Below are 8,456 nucleotides of genomic sequence, written 5' to 3'. Positions count from 1 at the left end.
CCATGGCAGCGGCGGAGTCTGGGCTAATGTTGGCCGAGAGGACAGCTGCTGGGGTGGGCAGGGGCAGTGGCAAGGGGGGAGCCACTGGGTCAGCAGGAGCAGGGGTAGGAGTAGGGACAGGGTCCTCCTCCATGATGGCAAGAAGAGGCCCTAATATGGAAAGGGGGGTGCAAAGGGCTGCCGCTCCTCCCTGCTAAGCAATGCGCAGGGGAGTAGGGTCCAGCGGGAGGGGCAGAGGGATGTGGGGGAAGGGGCTAACCACTCCTCCCTGTTAAGCTATAGGCAGGGAAGGAGGGTGCCCCTGGGGTGGGGGATGGGAGGAAGGGAAAACAACCACTCCTCCCTGCTAGGCTGCAGGCAGGGGAGGAGGGCATTAGCAGTGAGGGACGTAGGGGCAAAAAGGGGGGCACAGGTACTGGGTAGGGATACGGTTCCTCCGGCTGCACTGGGAAGGGAGGGAACTACAGTGTCATTGGGGAGTCTGTGACCAATGTTTCAGCAACTGAACGGGACCCAAGCGTTTATGGAGGGGGCATGGGTGCTCAGGTAAGAGGGACTGAGCTTGGGGCAGGGCAAGGAAGGACAAGGGGAAAAAAGGGAGCTTCAGGTCTAAGGGCTGGGCAGGCAACCAAGCCAAATCACAAAGTTTGGGGCGGGGCAGGTAGCAAACACTGAAGGACTGGGGCGGGGCAAACAAACTAACAGAAAGGGCACTCCAGAGGGTCAAAGCAAGTGGTGGGCAGGGCAGGCTGTGTGTGTGGGGGAAACTAACATGGGGGGGGCTGGGGAGCACAGCAGGGAGAGGGCCCCACCAGCCAAATGCAACTGGGGGGAGGAAAAGTCCAAGGTAAGGAGACGTGTGCCCACGTGCACTTGTGTAACTCAGTCCAGTGCTGCTCACTGCTGCAAACAGTCACAGGTGGTGAAGCGGGGGAAACAATCAGCCACGTCGAGGGGCAAAGAGCAGGTCCGGTTGGTATGTGAGATGGTGGAGGGGCAGCGATGGGGTGGGGGGGGGGAGCAGATGGACAAGGAGTAGGGCTCCATGCCTCTCCCCTGTGCACCCTACAACAGCAGCAGTAAAGGTCACCACCACCCCAGGAGCAGACATGTCAAAAGTCTCTCTGTTTGTAAATAAACCCTCTCCACAATGTCCCTCTGCAGGAGTCCTCTTCTTCCTCCTCGACAGCAGTAGCAGTCCCAACACAGCAGCTGCAGCAAGCAGCAATCAGTAATCAGTCAGCCAGCCAGGCAGGAGGGACCCATTGATGGTGGTGGGGTCCTCGCTTCTCCCTCCAGAGGCCATGGGGGAGGGGCAGGCCACCATGCCCCCCCAGCAACAGCAGCAGTAGTCCAGGGAGGGAGATTCCAGCCAGCAGCAGCCCAGGAACGGAGAGGGTTCTAGCCAGCAACAGCAGCAGCCCAAGAAGGGAGAGAGCTCCAGCCAGCAGGTAGCCCAAGCAGACTGATCTCTCCCTCCTGGAGTGGGGTAGATACCCGCTCCTGCCTTAAAAGGCTTAAAACAGCCCAGGGAGAGGGCTGTGGCAGGGAAGGAAAAGTGGGGCTGATTGGGAGAAGCATCCTCAGCTGGGAGCCATGCCCCAATTAGGCTGCGGCTGGCTTAATCAGGGCCCAGCTGGCCCTTATAAGAGGGTAGTGGGCCAGGATCACACAGAGTCTCCCCTAGCTGTGGAGGGAGATGGGCCTGGCTTCTGGGGAGAGTACCAGGGTACCTGAAGTAAAGCAGAGCTGGGGAAGGCCAGAGGAGCTGGGAGGCTCCAGACTGGAAAAGCCCCAGGCTGCAGGCCTGGCAGACGGCTTTAGACAGGGTACTGGGGTTGCAACAGGGTAGTCCAAGGGTAGGCGGAGGCAGCAGGTCCAAACCTTCCTTGCCTATGATGACTGGCTTATAGAGACTGCAGTTGGCCCCAGTGAAAGGGGGCTAGATATGACTGGCAGTAGCCCATAGGCTGAGGCAAGGTGGGAACAGAGGGCGGGGGGGGCGTTCCCCAGGGAGGAGAAACTCAGATCTGTGGGGTATTGCCTGGAGGGGCCCCACCCCAAGTAAAAGGGCATCGGGGTCTGGGAGGGACACGGGGGGGGGGGGCAGCGATGGCGAGACAGTGACAGAGGGCACTCTGGAGCTTGTAAAAAGAGTTAATTCCCAGACAGCCAACAGGAGGCGCCACTGGGTGAGTCTGCACCCCGTTACAGTTCTTTTGATATTAATCATAGTGAGCTTATTTGGTATTCATGTGAAAATCCTAACTACTTCTATAGGATTTCCACTGTAAATCAGCACTGATAAAAATACCATTATTGTAAAATATCATGATACTTTCAGAAATTATATTTGAATCATAGAGCTGGAAAGTAAATGAATTGATGTTCCACATTAGAACATCAGATCTTCAAGGTAATTGTGAGGGTTTCAGAACTTTATTTGCATAAATCAGAAGGTGTACGCGCAAAGGTCAGATACTGCCTGAAACAAATGGGCATCCGATTTGGAAACTAACAATTTCCATGATCTGCACTAAACTAATTGTTGTCATCTGCCATTATTCTAGCAATGACACAGGTGTGTCATGCTGGTGGTGACCAGAGTGGAGAGGGAAGCATTTAGTGATGTCATCATTAATCACAAGACAGATTCTTATTACACTCATTAAACCAAATTTATGCATGGTATAACTACATTGACTACTGGCTACTACTACTGACTATTGAAGAACTGGGCGAAAGCGCACAGCGGTAGAGGCATAATGCCTCTAGTCGTCCAAAGAATGTGCTGTGTAGTGGTATTTTCTACACCTATACAATAAAACAACATTAGGGTTGACAGAAATCCTGTAATTCATGGGAAGATAAAGTACAGAGAGTCAATATTTCCAAATGTTCCAAAACTCAATTCCTCCCAGCCATTGTGTAAATTGATTATACAAAGTCTTTGGGTCAAATTCCATGCAAAGTCTAAAAGTCACTCTCTTTAACTTCAATAGGAGTCATGCAAAAAATATCTGAGAACAGAATTTGGCCCTTTAAATGAAAAAACAGTAGAAGTCTCATATTCCACTTTTATCATTATAAAGAGATGATTAAATTCAAGAGCAACTCTGTAGCAAAACTAGAGAAGCTTCCAGAGACGTAAGAAAGAAAACAAAACAATGTTTGATATCCACTGAGGATATCTGTAGTCACTGGACCAAATTCACTTCTGGCTTAATTAGGCACAGTTCTGTTGATGGCAGAAGTGAGTTTGGTTTCGACTTTATGGGTCAATGTGATATTACAGTTTGACAGGCTAAATCAGAAACAAAACAAAGCAGAAAACAGATCACAGAACAATCATTGAAGAACATGTTTGGGTTCTCCAAGGGAAGTATGCAAAAAGGAGATTCATAACATCTCCATAACATTTACTATGAAAGGGCGTGATCCTATTCCCATTGAAGTCCTTGCCATCTTCTGTTTCACTTCAGTGGAAACGGGTTTGGGCACCTCTACAATTTTTCAAAGGTTAAAACAGACCTGTTAACCTGTCATATTAAGTAAGTGGTAAAAGTCTATACATGGCATGAAACTCAGGGATTTCTCTTGGGGCTCCATCCAAAGACCGGTGAAGTCAATGGAAAAGACGCCCATTCACTTCAATGGGAAGAGGAGATCATGAAGCAGGCCTTTGCGCTTCCTCTAAAATTGTTTGTAGAGCAATTATCCGAGAAAGAACATTACCTCATTTTCCCAACGACACTTTGAAAATGTCCATGTGTCATTTAAAATGTGCCATTCTTTCTAACTTTGTTAAGGAAACATGCCATTTGCCTCAGACTTTCTGTGCCAAGTTTCAGCTTGAAAAATTAATTTTACTTCACAAGCTGCAGATACCTTAGAATGGAGATTTTCAATTAAAGCATCTGTAAAGCCCAAAGCACACAAGTGTAACCCATACTGCACTATATGTTTTATTGAATGAAAGAAATGACATGGTTTCACAGGTGGTTTTATTTGTATCCTGTTATTCAACAAATGCAGTATTCATTAATTTCTAGTAATCCAAACTGACAGAGAAATAACCGTGAAAAGCATGACCAGAAAAAGCAATCGAGAGGTGAGGATTTTGAGCTATCAGAATTTTAAAGTGTGTATATAAGGATGACCAAGAGAAACACACTCTGTGTACCTTATAGTGAAAATTTATTTTCATAGAACCATAGAATATCAGGGTTGGAAGGGACCTCAGGAGGTCATCTAATCCAACCCCCTGCTCAAAGCAGGACCAATCCCCAACTAAATCATCCCAGCCAGGGCTTTGTCAAGCCTGACCTTAAAAACTTCTGAGGAAGGAGATTCCACCACCTCCCTAGGTAATGGATTCCAGTGTTTCACCACCCTCCTAGTGAAAAAGTTTTTCCTAGTATCCAACCTAAACCTCCCCCACTGCAACTTGAGACCATTACTCCTTGTTCTATCATCAGCTACCACTGAGAACAGTCTAGATCCATCCTCTTTGGAACCCCCTTTCAGGTGGTTGAAAGCAGCTATCAAATCCCCCCTCATTCTTCTCTTCCTCAGACTAAACAATCCCAGTTCCCTCAGTCTCTCGTCATAAGTCATGTGTTCCAGTCCCCTAATGATTTTCGTTGCCCTCCACTGGACGCTTTCCAATTTTTCCACATCCTTCTTGTAATGTGGGGCCCAAAACTGGACACAGTACTCCAAATGAGGCCTCACCAATGTCGAATAGAGGGGAACGATCACGTCCCTCGATCTGCTGGCAATGCCCCTACCTATACATCCCAAAATGCCATTGGCCTTCTTGGCAACAACGGCACACTGTTGACTCAAATCCAGCTTCTTGTCCACTTGTAACCCCTAGGTTCTTTTCTGCAGAACTGCTGCCTAGCCATTCGGTCCCTAGTCTGTAGCGGTGCATGGGATTCTTCCGTCCTAAGTGCAGGACTCTGCCCTTGTCCTTGTTGAACCTCATCAGATTTCTTTTGGCCCAATTCTCTAATTTGTCTAGGTCCCTCTGTATCCTATCTCTACCGTCCAACGTATCTACCTCTCCTCCCAGTTTAGTGTCATCTGCAAACTTGCTGAGGGTGCAATCCACGCCATCCTCCAGATCATTAATGAAGATATTGAACAAAAACGGCCCTAGGACCGACCCTTGGGGCACTCCACTTGATACCGGCTGCCAACTAGATATGGAGCCATTGATCACTACCCGTTGAGCCCGACAATCTAGCCAGCTTTCTATCCATCTTATCGTCCATTCATCCAGCCCATACTTCTTTAACTTACTGGCAAGAATACTGTGGGAGACCATGTCAAAAGCTTTGCTAAAGTGAAGGAACAACACATCCACCGCTTTCCCCTCATCCACAGAGCCAGTTATCTCGTCATAGAAGGCAATTAGATTAGTCAGGCATGACTTGCCCTTGGTGAATCCATGCTGACTGTTCCTGATCACTTTCCTCTCCTCTAAGTGCTTCGGAATTGATTTCTTGAGGACCTGCTCCATGATTTTTCCAGGGACTGAGGTGAGGCTGACTGGCCTGTAGTTCCCAGGATCCTCCTTCTTCCCTTTTTTAAAGATGGGCACTACATTAGCCTTTTTCCAGTCGTCCGGGACCTCCCCTGATTGCCATGAGTTTTCAAAGATAATGGCCAATGGCTCTGCAATCACATCCGCCAACTCCTTTAGCATTCTCGGATGCAACGCATCCGGCCCCATGGACTTGTGCTCATCCAGCTTTTCTAAATAGTCCTGAACCACTTCCTTCTTCACAGAGGGCTGGTCACCTCCTCCCCATGCTGTGCTGCCCAGTGCAGCAGTCTGGGAGCTGACCTTGTTCGTGAAGACAGAGGCAAAAAAAGCATCGAGTACATTAGCTTTTTCCACATTCTCTGTCACTAGGTTGCCTCCCTCATTCAGTAAGGGGCCCACACTTTCCTTGACTTCCTTCTTGTTGCTAACATACCTGAAGAAAACCTTGTTACTCTTAACATCTCTTGCTAGCTGCAACTCCAGGTGTGATTTGGCCTTCCTGATTTCACTCCTGCATGCCCGAGCAATATTTTTATACTCTTCCCTGGTCATTTGTCCAATCTTCCACTTCTTGTAAACTTCTTTTTTGTTTCAAGATCAGCAAGGATTTCACTGTTAAGCCAAGCTGGTCGCCTGCCATATTTACTGTTCTTTCTACACATTGGGATGGTTTGTCCCTGTAACCTCAATAAGGATTCTTTAAAATACAGCCAGCTCTCCTGGACTCCTTTCCCCCGCGTGTTATTCTCCCAGGGGATCCTGCCCATCGTCCCCTGAGGTTGTCAAAGCCTGCTTTTCTGAAGTCCAGGGTCTGTATTCTGCTGCTCTACTTTCTTCCCTGTGTCAGGATCCTGAACTCGACCATCTCATGGTCACTGCCTCCCAGGTTCCCCTCCACTTTTCCTTCCCCTACTAATTCTTCCTGGTTTGTGAGCAGCAGGTCAAGAAGAGCTCTGCCCCTAGTTTGTTCCTCCAGCACTTGCACCAGGAAATTGTCCCCTACACTTTCCAAAAACTTCCTGGATTGTCTGTGCACCTCTATATTGCTTTCCCAGCAGATATCAGGGTGATTGAAGTCTTCCATAAGAACGAGAGCCTGCGATCTAGTAACTTCTGTTAGTTGCCGGAAGAAAGCCTCGTTCACCTCATCCCCCTGATCCAGTGATCTATAGCAGACTCCCACCACGACATCACCCTTGTTGCTCACGCTTCTAAACTTAATCCAGAGACACTCAGGTTTTTCTGCAGTTTCATACCAGAGCTCTGAGCAGTCATACTGCTGTCTTACATACAATGCAACTCCCCCACCTTTTCTGCCCTGCCTGTCCTTCCTGAACAGTTTATATCCATCCATGACAGTACTCCAGTCATGTGAGTTATCCCACCAAGTCTCTGTTCTTCCAATCACATCATAATTCCTTGACTGTGCCAGGACTTCCAGTTCTCCCTGCTTGTTTCCCAGGCTTCTTGCATTTGTGTATAGGCACTTGAGATAACTTGCTGTTTGTCCTGCTTTCTTAGTATGAGGCAGGAGCCCTCCCCTTTTGTGTTCTCCTGCTCGTGCTTCCTCCCAGTATCCCCCGTCCCCACTTACCTCAGGGCTTTGGTCTCCTTCCCCCGGTGACCCTAGTTTAAAGCCCACTTCACTAGGTTAGCCAGCCTGCTTCCGAAGATGCTCTTCCCTCTCTTCGTTAGGTGGAGCCCATCTCTGCTTAGCACTCCTCCTTCTTGGAACATCATCCCATGGTCAAAGAATCCAAAGCCTTCTCTCCGACACCACCTGCGTAGCCATTCGTTGACTTCCACGATTCAACGGTTTCTACCCAGGCCTCTTTCTTTTATGGGGATTATGGATGAAAACACCACGTGCGCCTCAAACTCCTTTATCCTTCTTCCCAGAGCCACGTAGTCCACAGTGATCCGCTCAAGATCATTCTTGGCAGTATCACTGGTGCCCGCGTGGAGAAGCAGGAAGGGGTAGCGATCCGAGGGCTCGATGAGTCTCGGCAGTCTCCCCGTCACATTGCAAGCAGCAGACTTCTCGGTTTTCCCGGTTGGGGCGGCAGATAGATGACTCAGTCCCCCCTGAGAGTCCCTGACCACCACCACCCGCCTCCTCCTCTTGGGAGCAGTGGTCATGGAACCCCCATCCCTAGGACTTGCATCTCATGCCCTCCAATCGGCAGAGTCTCCTGTTCCCTTCCCTCAGATGTATCATCTAGTCCACTCTCCACATTAGTACCTCCAACAAAGGCAAGAGAGCTGCTGGAATTGGACATGGAAAGAAGATTGTGAAGGCTATTTCTGAAGTTCACTTCTGCATAGGAATCTATATGATTAGTAACCTTGAACTTCTTTAGAATGACCATTTAGAAGTGATCAATGTGCCTGTAGATGCACATGCATTTTTTTGTGTTTTGTGTTTACTGTAGGTTGAAATTTCAAGCATTCTTTGAGATAATGGAGAGCAAACCCTGCAGATACAGTGACACAAATGGCAATTACTATAACACCAGAGCTTAGATGTCTACATCAATCACATCATGGTCAGGCATGGAGAACTACAAACTTTGAAAAGATGCCCCTGAGGAGGGAGTCTCTGAGAATGAAAAAGTTAACTGTGACAATTAGGATAGAATGATAACCTTCAAAGTTCTTCACAAGGTGACAGTTTATATACAACTACAATTGGGGAAGGGGAAGAAAAGTTGGAAAATGGAACATGGAGCAAATTGTGCCTAAGATATGAGAAGGAAGTGCACTTTAAATGGAAGAAATTTATTGTGAATTTCCCTGAATAGTTTGGAGACCTAAAACTAAACTAGTTCTGAGAAGGAACATTAAAGACCTTTCTTAACTAAAATTCACTCAGTCTTTTCTTTGGGGAGGCTAACATTAGAAA

General features: G+C 48.1%; 1 long non-coding RNA gene across 1 annotated transcript; it reads left to right on the top strand.

The window, feature by feature from the left end:
- The first annotated feature begins 2,163 nt into the window (after nucleotides 1–2,163).
- LOC122461685 lies at nucleotides 2,164–8,050 on the top strand. Its single transcript, XR_006283788.1, has 3 exons — nucleotides 2,164–2,192; nucleotides 4,053–4,111; nucleotides 7,987–8,050. It is a non-coding gene; the product is annotated as an uncharacterized LOC122461685 (long non-coding RNA).
- Nucleotides 8,051–8,456: the final 406 nt, after the last annotated feature.

Source organism: Chelonia mydas, chromosome 9 (genome assembly GCF_015237465.2).
Source record: "Chelonia mydas isolate rCheMyd1 chromosome 9, rCheMyd1.pri.v2, whole genome shotgun sequence".
NCBI lineage: Eukaryota > Metazoa > Chordata > Testudines > Cheloniidae > Chelonia > Chelonia mydas.
Note: the sequence above shows the minus strand (reverse complement) of the source record. Positions and strands in the feature narration are given on the sequence as shown.